Here is a 21,128-nt window from a genome sequence, read left to right as displayed (position 1 = left end):
GATGCTAGTCAACTGGAATTGACTTTTGTGTTTCTGTTCTATGTTTTCTCCAATAAATATAGTGATAAAACATGTGTGTCGAATAAAAGAAACAGACTCAAGCCAGTATGTTATAGATGATGCCAGAAGAGCAGAATTTTTGTTTTGATTTTGTCTTTGACTATAATTTGCTATATACCTTTAGGCACTAGCTCTATCTTCCATGAGACACTATGTCCTCACATAAAATGAAAAGGTTGGACTTGATATTTTCTAGGATCCCTTTCAACACTAGGTGGTTCAGAGGTTAAAGCATCTGCCTCCAATGCGGGAGACCTGGGTTCAATCCCTGGGTCGGGAAGATCCCCTGGAGAAGGAAATGGTAACCCACTCCAGTATTCTTGCCTGGAGAATCCCACAGACAGGGGAGCCTGGTAGTCCACAGGGTCACAAAGAGTCGGACATGACTGAGCGACTTCACTCACTCACTCACAGACCAAGCATGCAAAAACAAAGGAAATAGTTATACTGTTATTATTAGGGTACTGAAATTTAACAGAAGAAAAATTAACCCCTTTTGACTGAGGGAATACAGTTGAAGGAGCCTATTCTTATCCTGTCTGTAAATGGTTTGTAGACACCCCTCTAAGAAAGTTTTAAGTTTCTCCAAAGAGAAACAATGAGTTAATAGCTTTAGAATTGCCATAATAGGAGGTTGTAAGTCTCAGTCATAATTTTTGTTTGAATCACAAGGTTTAAAGTGACTGCTAGGTATTACCCAATTCAACCTACTATCCAAATAGTTCTAAACTGAAATCACCTAAACGAGATAGTTCTTTGTTTAAAAAGTAAAGTGGGGTGGGTTGGAGGCAGGGACAGGGTAGATGCCAAATTAGCTATGTAGTTCCATAATTCATTCAACATATTTTGCTAGCTATCAAGATGAACATGTAAATGAAAAAGAGAAAGAAAAAGAAAATTCCCTCTGGGATGCTCAATCAGAACTGAAACAAAAAACGAGAATTTTTTTTTAATGTAAAGACTACCTCATTACAAGCATAGAGCTCATTATAAACATAGAACCTTAGAAAATAAGACCCTTGTAATAAATTCAAGCCATTTAAAATTTGCAGAGTGCATTATCAATTTAAATTTTTAAAAATAGAGTAAGCAGAACATAAAACACTACCTTTGTTCATTAGAACATTTCTAAAATTTAACAGTGCTCACTGCCGTAAGGCATTTTTAAGAATATTTCAAAAGTTATGTTAGAAAACAAGATTAACAAACGTCTGTCAGCTGTTCTCTTACAGTGAAATTTTTTCACAGAAATGAGAAGTTACTTGCCACAAAAAAGTTACATGAGATATATATGGATACATTCGTGTTGTAAAAACAACCTCAAATACAAGAAAAGCAGAAGTCCTATCTTGATCGTTATAATGTGATGCAATGTAATGTGCTCAGTTCAGCTCAGTTCAGTCGCTCAATCGTGTCCGACTCTTTGTGACTGCATGAATCGCAGCACGCCAAGCCTCCCTGTCCATCACCAACTCCCAGAGTTCACTCAAACTCATGTGCATCAAGTCGGTGATGCCATCCAGCCATCTCATCCTCTGTCGTCCCCTTCTCCTCCTGCCCCCAATCCCTCCCGCATCAGGGTCTTTTCCAATGAGTCAATTCTTCGCATGAGGTGGCCAAAGTACTGGAGTTTCAGTTTCAGCATCAGTCCTTCCAATGAACACCCAGGACTGATCTCCCTTAGGATGGACTGGTTGACCTCCTTGCAGTCCAAGGGACTCTCAAGAGCCTTCTCCAACACCACAGTTCAAAAGCATCAATTCTTCGGCACTCAGCTTCCTTCACAGTCCAACTCTCACATCCATACATGACCACAGAAAAAACCATAGCCCTGACTAGACGGACCTTTGTTGGCAAAGTAATGTCTCTGCTTTTCAATATGTTATCTAGGTTGGTCATAACTTTCCTTCCAAGGAGTAAGCATCTTTTAATTTCATGGCTGCAGTCACCATCTGCAGTGATTTTGGAGCCCCCAAAAATAAAGTCTGACACTGTTTCCACTGTTTCCCCATGTATTTTCCATGAAGTGATGGGACCAGATGCCATGATCATTTCCTGAACGTTGAGCTTTAAGCCAACATTTTCACTCTCCTCTTTCACTTTCATCAAGAGGCTTTTTCGTTCCTCTTTACTTTCTGCCATAAGGGTGGTGTCATCTGCATATCTGAGGTTATGTGCTCAGGCATGTCCAATTCTTTATGACCTTATGGACTAGACCACAAGGCTCCTTTGTCCATGGGACTTTCCAGTGAGAATACTGGCGTGGGTTGCTATTTCCTTCTTAAGGGGATCTTCCCAATCCAGGGATCAAACTAGCATCTCATGCATCATAGGCAAATTCCTTACCATTAGCGTCATGATAACAACTGCATTCTCCTCCCAGGAATAATCACTGTTGCCATTTGGAGGGTTTTTTTCCTTTGTATGTATACATTCACATACAATGAAATATAAAATTGTGGTTTTTTTCATAATAGCATTTTATAAAGGTTGGAGTTTCTATGAAAAACAGGATGTTGTACATATTGTTCTGAAAATTGCTCCCCTTTTCCTTCCAATTAATGACATATGTTGGAATTCATATAGAATTTCTCTCCTAGGGTTATCTTTTTCATCCTGAAACACGAACATTTTCCTGACTACTATTAAATCTCTGCCAAGAGCATGCACAAACGTGCTGTCCCATGTCTCTGTTCTCTACTTCTTAAGAACTGACTGTATAATCTGTCTCCACTTTCTCACCACCTATTCCCTGTTTTACTTTAGGATTTTAGAGTTATAGAAAAGTTAATATAATATCTGTGTTCCCATTATATTAGTTTTGTGTGTACACTTGATTTGATATATGTATATATTATGGAAGGATCACCCCAATATGCCTAGTTAACATCCATCACTACACAGTCACAATTTTTTTTCTTATGATAATATCTTTTAAGATTTACTCTCAGCACCTTTCAAGTATATAATACAGTATTATTAACCACTGCCACTATACTGCACATTACATCCCATGACCTATTTATTTTATGACTGGAAGTTTGTATCTTTCGTCCCCTTCACCCATTTTGCTCACTCTTCACTCTCTGCCTCTGGCAACCACCAATCTTTTCTCTGTATTTAAGAGGTTCTTGTGTTTCACTTAGCATAATGCCTTTTAGCTCCAAGCATGTTGTTGCAACTGGCAACATTTCATTCTTTTATATGGGTAATATTGATAATATTTCATTGTGTGTATATATACACACATCACATTTTCTTTATCCATTCATCCACTGATGGGCTCTTAAGCTGCTTCATGTCTTGACTTACAAATAATGCTACAGTGAACATGGAAGTGCAGACACCTTTTCAAGTAAATGTTTTTGTTTTCTTCAGATAAATATCCAGACACAGAACTGCTAGATCACATAGTACTCCTTTTTAAAACTTTTGAACAACTGGAGTGGGTTGCCAGTTCCTTCTCCAGGGGATCTTTCTGACTCAGGGATTGAACCTGGGTCTCCTACTGTGCAGGCAGATTCTTTACCATCTGAGCCACCAGGAAAGCCCTTTGTACAACTAACATACTTTTTTCTGTAGTGGCTATTACAATTTACAAATTACTACAATGTAAATTTACCCAATTTACATGCCCACCAACATTGTACAAAGATCCTCTTTTCTGTACATCTTTGTCTTTTTGATAATAGCGATTCTAACAGGTGTGAGGTGATGGATTAGTCGCTCAGTCGTGTCCCACTCTGCTACTCCATGGATTGGGGCCCACCAGCATCTTCTGTCCATGGGATTTTCCAGGCAAGAATACTGGAGTGTGTTGCCATTCCCTTCTCCAGGAGATCTTCCCGACGAAGGAATCAAACCAGGGTCTCCTGCATTGCAGGCAGACTCTTCACCGTCTGAGCCACTAGGGAAGACTTTTGAGTCACTATTTGTGAGATGATATTTCATTATAATTTTGATTTGCATTTCACTGACTGAACTGAAATGAACTGATGATTAGTAATTCAGTCTATTTTTAAAGACATAAAATATTACAGATGAAGTGAAAACATCTTTTAATTACTGCCATATTCCCATCTCATGATTTGCAGAGGCAATGATTGTAATGAGTCCTTCCAGTTCATTTTTTTACTTTCATGCACTTACTTGTACATCTGTAACCAAATGTACAATATTTTATGTTATTTTAAATGTACATCAATGGTATCATTCAACAGTTGCTCTTCTTTGATTCAGCATTACATTTTTAAAATATATCCATGTTTATAATTTATAGATTTAATTCATTACCTACTGTATGGTATTTAGGGGCTTTCCTGATAGCTCAGTTGGTAAAGAATCTGCCTGGAATGCAGGAGACCCTGGTTTGATTCTTGGGTCAAGAAGATGCACTGGAGAAGGGACTGGCTACCCACTCCAGTATTCTTAACTATACCACAATTGATATATTTATTCCTCTAGAATGGATAGTTAAATTATCAATGTTTCATTAAAAATACAATAGACTTCTTAAGGGCAGCTTTAATTTTATAGGAAAATTGAGTGAAAAGTATAGAGTTCTGACATTCTACCACCTGCAGCTCACAGCCTCCACCACCATCAACATCCTGCACCTGTGCAGTACATTTGTTACAACAGAGGAAACACTGATACATCATTATTAACCAAAGCCCATAGTTTACATTAGGGTTCACTCTTTGTGTTGTATACCCTATGGACTTGACGTATATCCACAATTAGAGCATCATACAAAATAATTTCATTGCCCTAAAAATCCCCTTGCTCCACCTATACCTTCCCCTAAAGCTTTGGCAACCACTGATCTTTTCACTTTCCCCACAGTTTTGTCTTTTCCAGAATGTCATATAGTTGGAATCATACAATAATAGACTTTTCAGATTAGCTTCTTTCACATATTAATATGCAATTTTATATTAAAATTATGTACTTTGATGTACAACACAAAGAGTGGGCTCTAATGTAAACTATGAAGTTTTTGTTCATAATAATGTATCACTGTTGGCTTGTCAACTGTAACAAATAGATCACACTGATGCAAAAATTAATCGAAGTTGGGTAGGGAACTATAGGGCATATGGGTATTTTTCCTCCAGTTTTTCTGTAAATTCAAACTGCTCAAAAAAAAAATCTCAAGTTAAAAAAATAGGCTTATAAACATTAACTCAAAATGGATCAAATTAAGAGTTAAAAATATAAAATTCTTAGAAGGAAACAGAGACAAAAAATAAATATTTGTGACTTTGGATTAGGCAATAATTTCTTGTTTAAGTTTACTTTTTAATTGAAGGATAATTGTTTTACAGAATTGTACTGGTTTCAGCCAAACAACATGAATCAGCCATAGGTACACATATGTCCCCTTCCTCTTGAACCTCCCTCCTATCTCCCTCCTCATCCCACCCCTCTAGGTTGTTACAGAGCCCTGGTTTGAGTTCCCTGAGTCATACAGCAAATTCCCATTGGCTATCTATTTTACATATGGTAATATAAGTTTCCATGGTACTCTCTCCATGCATCCCACCCTCTCCTTCCTCCCCCTACCCTGTGTCATTAAGTCTGTTCTCTGTGTGTCTCCATTGCTGCCCCGCCAAATAATTTCATCAGTACCATCTTTCTAGATTCCATATGTATGTGTTAGTATGACGTTTTTCTCTTCCTGACTTACTTCACTCTGTATAATTGGTTCTAGGTTCATCCACCTCATTAGAAATGACTCAAATGCATTTCTTTTTATGGTTCAGTAATATTCCACTGTATTCCACAGCTTCTTTATCCATTCATCTGTCGATGGACATCTAGGTTGCTTCCATGTTCTAGCTATTGTAAATAGTGCTGCAATGAACATTGGGGTACATGTGTCTTTTTCAATTTTGGTCTCCTCAGGGTATATACCTAAAGGATTAGGCAATAATTTCTTATATATGACGCCAAAAGCACAAACAATAAAAGAAAAAAGATAAAATGGACTTCATCAAAACCCAAAACTTTTATGCCTCAAAGGATATACCATCAAAAAAGAAAAAAAGACAATCTGCAGAATGAAATGAAAATATTTGTGTGATATATCTGATAAGGATCAAGCATCTAGATTATGTAGCCATCTTGTAACTTAATAACCAAAGATTAAGAGCCCAAGTTTTAAAATAGGCAAAGGATTTGAATGACATTTCTCCAAAGAAGATATACAAGTGACCTAGAAGCACATGAAAAGATGCTCAACATCATCTGTCATCAGAGAACAGCAAATCAAAACCACAATGAGATATCATTTCACACACTAGGATGACTATAATAAAAAGAGATGCATGGTAGCAAGTATTGGCCAGGATATGGAGAAATTGGAGTTCTCAAACATTGCTGATGGGAATATAAAATGGTGCAGTGACTTTGGAAAGCAGTTTGGCACTTCTTCAAAATATAAGCAGAGTTATTATCAGTTCAGTTCAGTTCAGTCGCTCAGTCGTGTCTGGCTCTTTGCAACCCCATGAATTGCAGCATGCCAGGCCTCCCTGTCCATCACCAACTCCTGGAGTTCACTCAGATTCATGTCCATTGAGTCAGTGATGCCATCTAGCCATCTCATCCTCTGTTGTCCCCTTCTCCTCCTGCCCCCAATCCCTCCCAGCATCAGAGTCTTCTCCAATCAGTCAACTCTTCGCATGAGGTGGCCAAAGTACTGGAGTTTCAGCTTTAGCATCATTCCTTCCAAAGAAATCCCAGGGCTGATCTCCTTTAGAATGGACTGGTTGGATCTCCTTGCAGTCCAAGGGACTCACAAGAGTCTTCTCCAACACCACAGTTCAAAAGCATCAATTCTTCGACACTAAGGTTTCTTCACAGTCCAACTCTCACATCCATACATGACCACTGGAAAAACCATAGCCTTGACTAGACGGACCTTTGTTGGCAAAGTAATGTCTCTGCTTTTGAATATGCTATCTAGGTTGGTCATAACTTACGTCCAAGGAGTAAGCGTCTTTTAATTTCATGGCTGCAGTCACCATCTGCAGTGATTCTGGAGCCCCAAAAATTAAGTCTGATACTGTTTCCACTGTTTCCCCATTGATTTCCCACGAAGTGATAGGACCAGATGCCATGATCTTCGTTTTCTGAATGTTGAGCTTTAAGCCAACATTTTCACTCTCTTCTTTCACTTTCATCAAGAGGCTTTTAGTTCCTCTTCACTTTCTGCCATAAGGGTAGTGTCATCTGCATATCTGAAGTGATTGATATTTCTCCCGGCAATCTTGATTCCAGCTTGTGCTTCTTCCAGCCCACTGTTTCTCATGATGTACTCTGCATAGAAGTTAAATAAGCAGGATGATGGTATACAGCCTTGACGTACTCCTTTTCCTATTTGGAACCAGTCTGTTGTTCCATGTCCAGTTCTAACTGTTGCTTTCTGACCTGCATATAGGTTTCTCAAGAGGCATGTCAGGTGGTCTGGGATTCCCATTTCTTTCAGAATTTTCCACAATTGATTGTGATCCACACAGTCAAAGGCTTTGGCATAGCCAATAAAGCAGAAATAGATGTTTTTCTGGAACTCTCTTGCTTTTTCCATGATCCAGCGGATGTTGGCAATTTGATCTCTAGTTCCTCTGCCTTTTCTAAAACCTGCTTGAATATCAAGAAGTTCATGGTTCACGTACTGCTGAAGCCTAGTTTGGAGAATTTTGAGCATTACTTTACTAGCATGTGAGATGAGTGCAATTGTGTGGTAGTTTGAACATTCTTTGGCATTGCCTTTCTTAGGGATTGGAATGAAAAATGACCTTTTCTAGTCCTGTGGCCACTGCTGAGTTTTCCAAATTTGCTGGCATATTGAGTGCAGCACTTTCACAGCATCATCTTTCAGGATTTGAAATAGCTCAACTGGAATTCCATCACCTCCACTAGCTTTGTTCGTAGTGATGCTTTCTAAGGCCCACTTGACTTCACATTCCAGGATGTCTGGCTCTAGGTGAGTGATCACACCATCATGATTATCTTGGTCGTGAAGCTCTTTTCTGTACAGTTCTTCTGTGTATTCTATAAGGTCCTGTAATTTCACTCTTGGGTATTTACTCAAGAGAATTAAAAACATATGTCCATTTTGTGAGAGTTTATTTCTGTACAGAAAGCAAACTTATGGTTACAAAATGGGATAGAGAGAAAGAGAGGGACAAATTAGGAGTATGATATTAACAGATATAAACTATTATACTGAAAATAAAGAAGCAACAAGGATTTACTGTATAGCACAGGAAATTATATTCAATATCTTGCAATAACCTATATGGTATATAATTTGCAAAAAAAAAAAAAAAAAAAATTCAGTAGCCTGGAAACTCCATGAGGGCAGAGACCCTCTATCATATTCTCTGCATTATTCTCAGCACCTAGGATTAGTAAAGACTTACTATTGGTCCTATGAATGACTGAATGGATCTGCCTTTTAAAATTATACTGCTGCATGTTATAATTACATAAATCTATCACAATTTACTTAAAGACGGCCCTTTTAATGGACTTTCAGATTGTTTTTTGCTGTAACAATGCTATTCTAAAGATTCTTGCATGTGTCTATATTTTTTTGTCATTGCATGTGACTGTGAATAGGCAGGGAGCCAACAAGAAATGAATAAATTAGACTATATCCTGTCCTTTTTCCTGACAGCATTTCTATTTCCTTTTCCCACTGCGATTTAAAGTGCCCCTGTACACAAAGTAATTTTCAAACATAAAGAAAGCTTGTTTCTTTTAGTAGCTCAGATTCAGAGAGAAAGTTTCTGCTTTATCATCAAGATTGTATTCTCCGTCCCAGTCTAGTTAGATTTAACATTCTCTTTTAACTCAGAAATCAGCATGGGATTAAAAGAAGATAGAATGAGACCCTTACGATTACCTCTGCAAATAATTTTCAGTTTGATCTTTTGTCATCTCATCACCTTATTCATCTCTGTTGGCTCCCTGCCTGTACAGGTCTTCAACAAATTCTACTAAAATGTTAAAAAGTCCAATACTAAAGATATTTATTGGTATTAGTATTTATTAAAATGTTTTTTTTTTAAGTCCAATACTGAAGCTATTTATTGGTATTTGTATTCATTTTATATTCAATAACTTGGTATATTGAAGTAAACAAATATGTATAATTTAAGAAAATTAGAGGTTAAAGTCTGCTTCTGGAGGGAGTCTTCACAACATGTTTCACCTCAAGGACAAAAACCAATCAACTAAGAGTGTTTATGGGCTGTGTTGTGAAGAATTATTCAAATTCTTTTGATAGGAATTGGTTGGTTTAGTCGCTAAGTCATGTCCAACTCTTTGGGACCCCATGGACTGTAGCCTGCCAGGCTCCTCTGCCCGTGGGATTCTCCAGGCAAGAATACTAGAGTGGGTAGCCATTCCCTTCTCCAAGGGATCTTCCCAACCCAGGAATTGAACCTGGGTCTCTTGCATTGCAGGCAGATTCTTTACCAACTGAGCTATGAGGAAAGTCCTTGATAGGAGTGCTACAATCAATTACTGATAGGAGAGAAGGGGTGGAAGATGAGAAGTCAATGAAAAGGACACTAAAAAGGGAGGAGAGTATTCCCAGAAAAACAAAGAGATCCACAGTGTCAAATGCTAGTGGAAGGAGTCAGGACGAGGGTAAAGAAAACCCATGGGCTTCTTGTTTAACATTTAAGAAAGCAAATTAGATAATATATGTGATAAGGTTGCTGCTGCTGCTGCTGCTGCTAAGTCCCTTCAGTCGTGTCCGACCCTGTGCGACCCCATAGACAGCAGCCCACCAGGCTCCGCCGTCTCTGGGATTCTCCAGGCAAGAACACTGGAGTGGGTTGCCATTTCCTTCTCCAATGCATGAAAGTGAAAAGTGAAAGTGAAGTCACTGAGTCGTGCCCAGCAACCCCATGGACTGCAGCCTACCAGGCTCCTCCGTCCATGGGATTTTCCAGGCAAGAGTATTGGAGTGGGGTGCCATTGCCTTCTCCGGTGATAAGGTTAGTGGTCAAATTATAGTGAGTTGGGGGGGATTAAAGAATGAGGCAGTAAGTATATTTCTGAAGTTTTTTGATTTGTGAAATTGTTAGGTACTACATGCTAGAACTGATTTTATTAGATATAGTTTTAAAATCTACATTAAATCTAAGATTAGACTACATCTGAATCAATGTAAAACCTAAAGCTAAGGCTATCCGTCAAATGACTTTGTAGCACCTGATTTTAAGCAGTAAGTTTTAGTACCATTAGTCTAGCTTTTATCTCATATTTGTCAAACAGAGAGACATGAGGGAACTACATCAAGGGGATTAGCTAAACCACCTGGAACAGTGATTTCTCAGTGTGCAATACCCTGACCAGTAGTTTCCACATCACCTGGCAACTTATTATAAATGCCAAGTCCCAGGCCCCATCTCAGACTTACCAAATCAAAAAACCTTGGGAGCCTGAACCTAGCCATTTGTTTAACAAGGTAACTTGGTTGCACTCTTGTGTTATTGTATTATAATGGCACTTTCTTCTTAAATAAGACACATAGTTATTAAGTTACTAATCTACTTGGTGGGCTTGACCTAGATTCTGTACTGCCAAACTCTTTCTAGGGGTTAGAATCAACTGAAAGTCTTTGAAGGATATTGTGGTCTATTGGCCAGCTGTGATATAGTAAGAAAGCTGAAGAAAAGATGCTCACTCACATTGGGCACCAGTGATCCTACAAATGGGAGAAGAGCCTCTCCTTAAACTCCCTGGAGCTTAAGCAGAAGTCTCAGGTACCCAGAGCCAATTCCTAACACCTCAAAACTACATACAGTCATTTTTGACCTATTTGTCTATGAAGAACATGCTCTTTATTGAATTTTTGCCTCATTACCCATTCAAAAAATGAAGATCATGGCATCCGGTCCCATCACTTCATGGGAAATACATGGGGACACAGTGGAAACAGTGGCAGACTTTATTTTTGGGGGCTCCAGAATCACTGCAGATGGTGATTGCAGCCATGAAATTAAGAGATGCTTACTCCTTGGAAGAAAAGTTATGACCAACCTAGATAGCATATTCAAAAGCAGAGACATTACTTTGCCGACTAAGGTCCATCTAGTCAAGGCTATGGTTTTTCCAGTGGTCATGTATGGATGTGAGAGTTGGACTGTGAAGAAAGCTGAGCATTGAAGAATTGATGCTTTTGAACTGTGGTGTCGGAGAAGACTCTTGAGAGTCCCTTGGACTGCAAGAGATCCAACCAATCCATTCTGAAAGAGATCAGCCCTGGGATTTCTTTGGAAGGAATGATGCTAAAGCTGAAACTCCAGTACTTTGGCCACCTCATGCAAAGAGTTGACTCGTTGGAAAAGACTCTGATGCTGGGAGGGATTGAGGGGCAGAAGGGGACGACAGAGGATGAGATGGCTGGATGGCATCACCGACTCGATGGACGTGAGTCTGAGTGAACTCCGGGAGCTGGTGATGGACAGGGAGGCCTGGCATGCTGCGATTCATGGGGTCGCAGAGAGTCGGACACGACTGAGCGACTGAACTAACTCACCCATTTGTAACATGTGCCCTGCAAAAATTCTCCCCACCTCCCCTCTTTCCTTGCCTTTTTTTTAGTTTGATATATTCTGTGTGGAAGAGGATGTGGCAGGTTTTTTGTTTCGTTTTGTTTTTGTTTAGCTGCACTAAGTCTTATTTGTGGTACGTCGGATCTGTTGTTGCAGCGCACGAATCCCTAGTTGTGGCATGTGGGCTCAGTAGCTGTGGCGCCTGGGCTTAGTTACCCTGCAGCATGTGAGATCCCAGTTCCCTGCCAAAGGGATTGAACAAGGATCCTTAGCAGATTCTTAACCACTGGGCCACCTTTCCCTCCCCGCCCCCTTTTAACAACAGTTTATTTGTATATCTATTACATTGCTGTGTTACATATAATTTTACATAATAGTATAATTTTATACTGCATTTCAAAAAAATTAGATCCTTTAAAATCCTTTAAAAAGATCCCATCTTCTTGAAAGTGTGCTTCTCCTTCTGAGTTCTGGCTTGTAATTATTGAAGGTCTTTCCTAAGGTAATTAAAACCTGGCTTCTTTGTATAATATCAACCCAGTGTCTGAAAATCAATTATCTAGCCAGTATTTATAGGCAGTGTTGACTCCACTGAACTTGTGCTCACTACTCAAGGCCCTCTTACTTTCTTACTGTGGTTTGGTCCTGATTACCTCCACTGGTCAATCTGTACTATGGGCATGAGGCTTGAAGTGGCAGCCTCACGTTTGCCAGCCCTGTGTATGCCAGGGAAAGTCTAAGACCAAACCCCACCATTTAGATCAATAACTGCATGTCTCATATTTGTAAAAACTGGCCAAGAACATTTATTTTCAGTGGGTTTTTTTAATAAATTGTAAATGACCTTTACTAATTTTGTTTATAGCAAAACTTATAGCATGAGTTTAATAGATATCTGCATCATCAGTTTCAAAGCATTTTAAAAATAATTTTAATTTATTTTTGACTGTGCTGGGTCTTTGTTGCTGCTTGAGGTTTTCTCTAGTTGTGGTGCAGAGGACTCTCATTGTGATGGCTTCTCTTGTTGCACACATGGGCTCCAGGGTGCACGGGCTTTAGTAATTGCAGTGTTTAGGTTCAATAGTTGCAGCTCCCAGGCTTTAGAGCACAGGCTCAGTAGTTGTGGCACACAGGCTTAGTTGCTCTGCAGCATGTGGGATCTTCCCAGACCAGGGATCGAATTCGTGTCTCTTGCATTGGCAGGCGGATCCTTAATCTCTGAGCCATCAGGGAAGCCCTCAAAGCACTTTTTTTTACCAATAACCTTAAGAGTGACATCTTTGTTTCTCCTTCTGAACTTTGTCCTTAGTTTATCTCGTAATTGTACAAATCTCCAACATTCTGTGCTTCAGAATTATCACGTTACCTTGAAATGACTGATGATGTTTACGATTGTTTTAAATTCACATATTCAGCATCTTTGTAATTCATTGAAAAGTTTTCCAAATTTTGAATTCATTGCTACCAAATAAATGCAGGTCCATTATTATCCTCTATTAATCCACATTCCAAATAGTGCAATGAAAAATCTCAAATCACTAATGTTTATTAATAATCATGCAATAGCATTAACGACAATGTTTCAATTTGTCAACATTTAAATTGACAGTATTTTGTTGAAAAACTGTTGAAATGAAAATAATTTCTCCTGCCTCAAAAATAATATTCCTTATAAATCATGCTTTGGTTTGAAAGGAAAAAGGAAGAACATTTATGAAAGTTCATATAAAGATACATCTAGTACATTCTATAAAGTGTATTTAATAAACTCAGTTTCTTCAAGAGTAAGTTGAACTGAAATTTCTGACTACTGCCTTAAGTTTATCCAGATTTTGAAATTAACATTTTATTTTCTGTTATGCAAACTTTCCATAAAATCCTAAATTTGAAATACTTCACTTAAAGACATTTCTATTGCAAGAGAGAAAACCCATAAATTAGTACCATAATAATTATAAAAGGGTAAAACAGCTGGAAAGAAATCCATACCTCTTTTGCTATTGGAATAGAGGTGAGGAATGTTTTTCCAGGTCTAAAGCAAATCAACAAGAAGGTGAAAAGTTCCCAGTTGGTAATAATTACCAATTCAAACTATAAAAGGCTAATATGTATTATTACCAGCTTAGAAATCTTTATTGTCAGACTTACACAGATCTTCCTGTGCATATTCAAAGGACAGTAAGATAGTGATTTCCAATAATATATACCTATTAATGTATCATTAATAACATTGTCAGGAATATTATTAACCTACATACGCTACATTTTTCAAGGTTCTCAATATATAAATGTTTCAAGTAAGTATCCAATATAAATTCTGATGATATAAGTTGGCATTTCTTAAAAAGATTCTACTTCTGTATGTGGTATTTCAAGAACAGTATTCACAGTATTTTTATGTTATAGAGAGTGCTCCCATTAGAATTCTAATTACATTTATATTTCAAAATTTAGTAATATGTAGAACCACAGAAGAGAGGAACAATAGTTGTTTCTTCAAGAGAAAGAAGTTCCCTATTTCTTGTTGCTTTTCAAAATAATATGAGTCTTATTTTACACCTAAATGTCAATTAAACAAAATTCACCCTAATGCTTTCAGATGAACAATTTAATTTTTAAAGAGTTGGATGTTTAAAAGACAGACCTTTTTGATGCAAGTTTTAAAATTTACACATAAATTACTTCTATGACTTTGTAACTACATTTAAATTTTCCTTTAACAATGCTGTAGGAGGCATAACTTCCTCCTACAGTCAATATCTGGAAGAGCAAGTTTTCATGCGCTATCGCTGTCAATACAGACACTCTGTTCTTGGAGCTTAAAGGCTGCTTTTTTCTAAAACGGGGATTGCAGCAAAGATTTCTAAATGGGTACAAGACATTTTAATTTTAAGTGGCCATTTTGGTACATTGATTTTTTTTTTTTTAAGTTTATCACAACTTAAATAAAACTTATGAAGGAAGAAACAGACAGAACAGGCTCCATCTTGAAAATAGGACTCCATCTTGGGCTGGACTGTGGACCTTGAGCTATATGCCCAGTATCTATGGAAATGACATACCAACTGGAAAACCAGACCCCCCAGATGGAAGAACCGCAGGGCTCATACCTAGACTCTCCATTACCTAAAAAAATACCCTAATTATCTATGTAACCAAATAGAATCATAAATTTTATTATGCTTATTGGGGTATGACCACAGGCCTATTGATAATTGTCCACTGTTAACTACCTAGGCTTAAGGTATATGAATCACGGGGTTAACTTTGATTGTATCTTTCTCTTCCTTTGTTCAGACTAGTTTCAGGGAATTTGGGGAGGTGGGTTTGGGCAGGTACACTTATGGTATATAAGATTTTCACAAAAAATCATTGGGGTCCTTGGCTAAGAGGAGACCCTGCCTTAGGCCGGCCGGTGTAATAAACTGCACTTCACTATCTGCATTGTCCTTCTGAGTGAGTTTGTTTCCCGGAACACATGGCTACAACACTCACTTCTAGTTTCATGAAAAATTAAAATATAACAGATACAAAGAGAAGAATAGAAGTCTTCCTCTGGTCAAATAATTTCACTTCTCAGAAATAACCACTGTTGACCCTGTAGACTTTTTTTTAATGTATACAGTAGCATAAAAATCCCTTTGACAATTAAATAAAAATGAGCTCTATATATGGTTCTGTACAGTTTCTTCATTTAAAAATGTGTATGAAGGATCTACCTAATTTTAATAGCTACATATTATAGTACTCGTCTTTAAAAAGTATTTATTTATTTGGCTACAAATAATTAGTTGCAGCAGGCAGGATCTTCCATCGCAATACACATGCTCTCTAGTTGTGGTGTGCAGGCATAGTTTCTTGGTGGCATGTGCGGTCATCGTTCCCAGACCAGGGATGGAACTCATGTCCTCAGCACTGGAAGAATTCTCAACCACTGGACCACCAGGAAAAAGTCCATATTATTGTATTCTTGTAGCATAGTTTAACCAGTGTTCTATTTACAAATATAAGATATTGTTAGATTTTTAAAAATTACACGGATACAGTGACTATCCTTGTATACATATTTTAATCCTTTTATGCAAAGTATAATTGACAAGTCAAAGTTTCTGTGAATTTTTTTATCAAACTGCCCTTCAGATAGGTTATATAAATTTATAGCACCACTAATAGTATATGCAAGCACCTGCTTCATATTCACTTTATAATGTATATACTTTTGTTCTGTTTCAATATTTTTTTATCACGAATGTGAATCACCTTTTCAAAGTTCATAATTTTTCTAAAGAAGTGAGATAATTTAAATCAGTCCTTTTCTTTTATGGCTATACTGTTTTTCTAAATCTATTGCTGAATCCACCATCTTTTATTCATTATTCTGAAATGTCATCTTTGTCATATATTAGATTCCCTTATAAATATCTCTTTCTGGATTCTTTATTCAGCTTCATTGATTTATCTGATTGCTAAGAGTTTCAAGTACTGTGGCTATAACAGTTTAAAATTCTTGTGAAACTAATCCTTTATTAGTTCTTAAAAAAATTTTTTTTCCATCTACTGTCATATTTCTAGAAGACTTTTGGGAGGCAGTCAGATCTTTTTATTGTGGTAAGCTATATATGGAATTTACCATTTTAACTATTTCTAAGTGTATGGTTTTGCTGTGTATATTCACACTGTTGCACAACCATCAACACCATTCATCCTCAGAATCTAGGCACATTTTAATAATACTTGTTCAAGTCCCAAAACATAATGCTGTTGATATTCTGGTTGTTATTATACTCAATGTATAGATTCCTTTACAGAGAAACACTATTTTGACCACATTAAGTCTTTCTAACCAAGCACAATGTTTTTCCATCTCATTCACTCATTAAACACTAACTTAAACATCTATGGAGTGCCTATTACACCAGTCATTCTACTAGGCGCTAGAGATACAAATATAACTACAGTACTTTATCTGTTATCATGTTGGTTGGTTGGTTGAATGACTGAGTCGTGTCTGACTCTTTCAACCCCATGGACTGTAGTCCTTCAGGCTCCTCTGTCAAGGGGGTTAAATCCAGTAGGGGAGAGACTAAGCAAACAATTGCACATGTAAAATTGTGCAATTTTAAGCTTTAAGGGAGAGATACATAGTGGGTCTATATTAAGTGATTTGATCTCACCTTGGGGGTCTGGGCTGTCTTCCCTGAAGACGTGACAATCAAGCTCACTCAGATCATACTCAAATATACTCAAATCACCTTCAATATCTTCCAACTGGCTTCAGAGAAACCCAGCACATTTCTTAGCGTCAGGCAAGTGTATGCTTCTCGGTTCTTGTCTCGTCACAACAATGATTTGGAGCGATGGACATTAAAGCCCTCAGCACGTCACAGCTCTCAGGTCTTGAACAAACCATGTCATAACCTCTTAGACAAATCAGTGTTACAGCTCAATTTTATTTAAAGATAGCAGGAGAATCCATCCTCGAAGAAGAGAAGAGAGTGGAAGAGCGCAAGGCCATGCATGCGCGGGGTGGGAGTTGGGGGTGGGGGGTGGGGGTTGAGAGAGAGAGAGAGAGAGAAAGAGCGCAGGCACACGGGGTGGGGGGGGGGGAGGGGGGGGGAGGGGGAGAGAGAGAGAGAGAGAGAGAGAGAGAGAGCGCGCGAGCGAGAGAGCGTGCACGTGTGCACTTGGCTCCTACTTTTATATGTTTTCTCCCCCCCCCCCCCGCCTGTCATATGCAAATTGGGCTCAGCCAGGAGTGCTGTTCTACCTGAAGTCCTCACTCCAGTCCTCGAACCTTTCTTTGACCTTCCTTTGTTCTATTTTCGCAGGCTTTTCCCTTTCTTGTCTTTTAGCCACTGCCATTTTGGACTCCTTTTCCCTATTCTACCTACCTAGCATTCCCCCCTCAAGAAATGGGAGGCCCAATTCTTTGGGAATAGGGGCGTCGAGGTCTTTCTGGCTACTTCCTGCTGAACTGTGACGAGACAAAAACCGAGGAGCATACACTCGCCTAACATTAGGTTTTCCCCGGAGTATAAAATCTCTTAAATAGTATTATATGGTATCTTCTTTTCATTTTCTTTTCTTTTTTTAAATTGGAGTGTAATTCTTTACAATGTCGTGTAAGTTTCTGCTGTATAACGAAGTTACTTTCTAACTGGGTCTTTTCTGTTTATGGGAAAGCTATTGAACTTGTATATTAAATTTGTAAATAGCTGCCTTGGGATTTTCAACTGTTTTTGAGGGAACTCATTCTCTTTTTTTTTTTGTACATTTTGCCTCAGCTAGTAAGATAGGAATGTCTGCCAAAACTTTCATTCTTTGGGAAGTTTTACATTCACCTCTGTGAACGTAAGAGTGATTTATCTATTTGGTGAGATGGTGAGAATATGACATCTGCATTGAATAGAATTAACAAGTGAAAGGTGACCCATCTCTCTTGGCTCTTGATAGTCAACGAGAAAGGCAGATCCCAGTGCACTCTGCAGCAGGACTGTTTCACATGTTTGCTTTGTTGACATAGCTCTCCTGCTATAAACAGGATGCTTGAGTTCCACACACTGTGTAACTTCACTGTGTAAAACTGTTAGGCCAAGAAAAAAACTGGATATCTTATATCTTGTATTTTCACCTATTTTAAAATGAAATTAAATACTTAATGGAAAATAAAATACTTAATGGTGTCAGCCTGAGTTTGATTAAAGAGCATTCTGTCCATGAAGTACTTATTACTCACCAGATCCAACAGTCACCAAACTTCATTGATTGCACATTCATCATAAAAAAATTTAAGTATCTATTGCTAAAGTTTACTTAATCATCCACTATTATATGTACTATTATATAATTATATGTACTTGTATATATTAATTATACATATATTGTTATATGTACTAATATAATGTCATTTGTATTACAATATTTACATGGAATTGAAATTGCTAAAAGATGAGATTTCTAAAATAATTTTTACTTTACTTATTAATGATTCTCAAATATTTTGCTTTCAGCAATACTTATTATAATTCCATTTTTAAAAACATCTTAGTTTTACATTTTGAATATAAAGCATCTTGAAAGTTTTATAATACTCTCAATTTATTTCACTTCTTGGTTTTAATGTCTATAATGTAACTTATATGCAGAGTACATCACGAGAAATGCTGGGCTGGAAGAAGCACAAGCTGGAATCAAGATTGCCAGGAGAAATATCAATAACCTCAGATATGCAGATACCACCACCCTTATGGCAGAAAGTGGAGAGGAACTAAAAGCCTCTTGATGAAAGTGAAAGAGGAGAGTGAAAAAGTTGGCTTAAAACTCAATATTCAAAAAAAAGAAAAAACAACTCAATATTCAGAAAACTAAGATCATGGCATCCAGTCCCATCACTTCATGGGAAATAGTTGGGGAAACAGTGGAAACAGTGTCAGACTTTATTTTTCTGGGCTCTAAAATCACTGCAGATGGTGACTGCAACCATGAAATTAAGAGATGCTTACTCCTTCGAAGAAAAGTTATGACCAACCTAGATAGCATATTCAAAAGCAGAGACATTACTTTGCCAACAAAGATTTGTCTAGTCAAGACTATGGTTTTTCCAGTGGTCATGTACGGATGTGAGAGTTGGACTGTGAAGAAACCTGAGCGTTGAAGAATTGATGCTTCTGAACTGTGGTGTTGGAGAAGACTCTTGAGAGTCCCTTGGACTGCAAGGAGATCCAACCAGTCCATCCTAAAGGAGATCAATCCTGGGTGTTCACTGGAAGGACTGATGCTGAAGCTGAAACTCCAATATTTTGGCCACCTAATGCAAAGAGTTGACTCATTGGAAAAGACCCTGATGCTGGGAGGGATTGGGGGCAGGAGGAGAAGGGGACGACAGAGGATGAGATGGCTTGATGGCATCACCAACTCGATGGACATGAGTTTGAGTTAACTCCAGGAGCTGGTAATGGACAGGGAGGCTTGACCTGCTGCAGTTCATTGGGGTCACAGAGTTGGACACCACTGAGTGACTGAACTGAACTGAACTGAATTTATAAAAACTCATTTGAAAAGACCCTGATGCTGGCAAAGATTGAGGGCAGGAGGAGAAGGGGACAACAAGGAGGGACAAGGAGGAGAAGGATGAGATGGTTGTATGGCATCACCGACTCAAATGGACATGAAAGAAAAGAAAGTGAAGTCACTCAGTCGTGTCCGACTCTTTGCGACTCCATGGACTGTAGCCTACCAGGCTCCTCCGTCCATGGGATTTTCCAGGCAAGAGTACTGGAGTGGGTTGCCATTTCCTTCTCCAGGGGATCTTCCTGACCCAGGGATTGAACCCAGGTCTCCCGCATTGCGGGCAGACGCTTTACCATCTGAGCCACCAGGGAAGTTCAAACATGAGTTGGGTAAACCCTGGGTGTTGGTGATGGACAGAGACGCATGGTGTACTGCAGTCCATGGGGTCTCAAAGAGTTGGACACGACTGAGCAACTGAACTGAACTGAACTCAACTGAACGTATAAAAAACCATACCTCAAAGGTACCAAGATTTAAAAGGAAGTGGTACAAACTCAGGATTCTCATTTTTCTTACATATATCCTAATTATGGAAAGGTTTTTGTTGAAATTCCACTAGAAATATCTATCTTCCCTAATATCAGTCAGATGTTATATATTTGTATCTGACATATGGATTAAGTATCTACTGTCACTCTTCATTTGGAAAATTTTCAAACAAGTTTGACAGTTCTGTTTCCCAATATCAGCATACTTGAATTTTTACAGCAATAAAGTCAGAGACTGTTAGAAACATTGCCAAACATGTTTTCAAATTGTACTTGTTTTTGATAAGCAGTTACTTTCCCATTCATTGTTAAAAGGTCACTGTTACCTTGAAAGAACAGATAAAGTGTTCCTTTTTTCTATTCCTCAAAATATCTGCCAACATTGCATTTTACACAGAGTCAGTTGTCAGCACAGGAATGGACAGGAAATTTGAAACTTTCCTTTTAGTAAAAGGAAAATGTGAAACTCATCTTCACTTTGGCCACTCTTTTAAGGATTCTGCCACAAATATCAGTAAACCTCTCTCTGTTGTATTAAATATTTTTATGCTCATTCTACAGATAATTTAAAACTACTGTAAAGACCTTACACTGAAAATTTTATGTCTTATTTTTTATTAAAATAGATGATATCCTACAGAAGTTCAGTCTGGTGCCAACTTCCCTGTCATTTAACTTACCAACGAAGAATCCAACTATTTGATTTCACATTTGTCACTAGCACTGTAACCAGGTTCCAGAGAATTAATTTATCCTGGTGAAATCAGTTGCTCCACTAAGAAAATCAGTTTTGTTTTCCTATGTAAAATTGTTTTTATTAGCAAAGTCATTTATTATTGAAAACATAACCTCTTTGGAATATCTTTTTTTAATGACTCAAGAGAAATAGTTCTTCCTATATTTCATCCTTAACTCAGAATTTAACAAACACCAT

The 21,128-nt window shown here is 38.0% G+C and overlaps 1 long non-coding RNA gene across 1 annotated transcript in view; it reads right to left on the bottom strand.

The window, feature by feature from the left end:
* Window positions 1–984: 984 nt before the first annotated feature.
* Window positions 985–21,128, bottom strand: part of LOC132660064 (uncharacterized) — a 41,579-nt gene continuing 21,435 nt past the window's right edge. Inside the window, exon 2 of the long non-coding RNA XR_009601255.1 lies at window positions 985–21,128. This exon is cut by the window's right edge and continues 20,249 nt beyond it. This is a non-coding gene — a long non-coding RNA (uncharacterized LOC132660064).

Source organism: Ovis aries, chromosome 7 (genome assembly GCF_016772045.2).
Source record: "Ovis aries strain OAR_USU_Benz2616 breed Rambouillet chromosome 7, ARS-UI_Ramb_v3.0, whole genome shotgun sequence".
Taxonomy (NCBI): domain Eukaryota; kingdom Metazoa; phylum Chordata; class Mammalia; order Artiodactyla; family Bovidae; genus Ovis; species Ovis aries.
The sequence above is the reverse complement of the archived record's forward strand: the minus strand, read 5'-3'. Positions and strand labels throughout refer to the sequence as shown.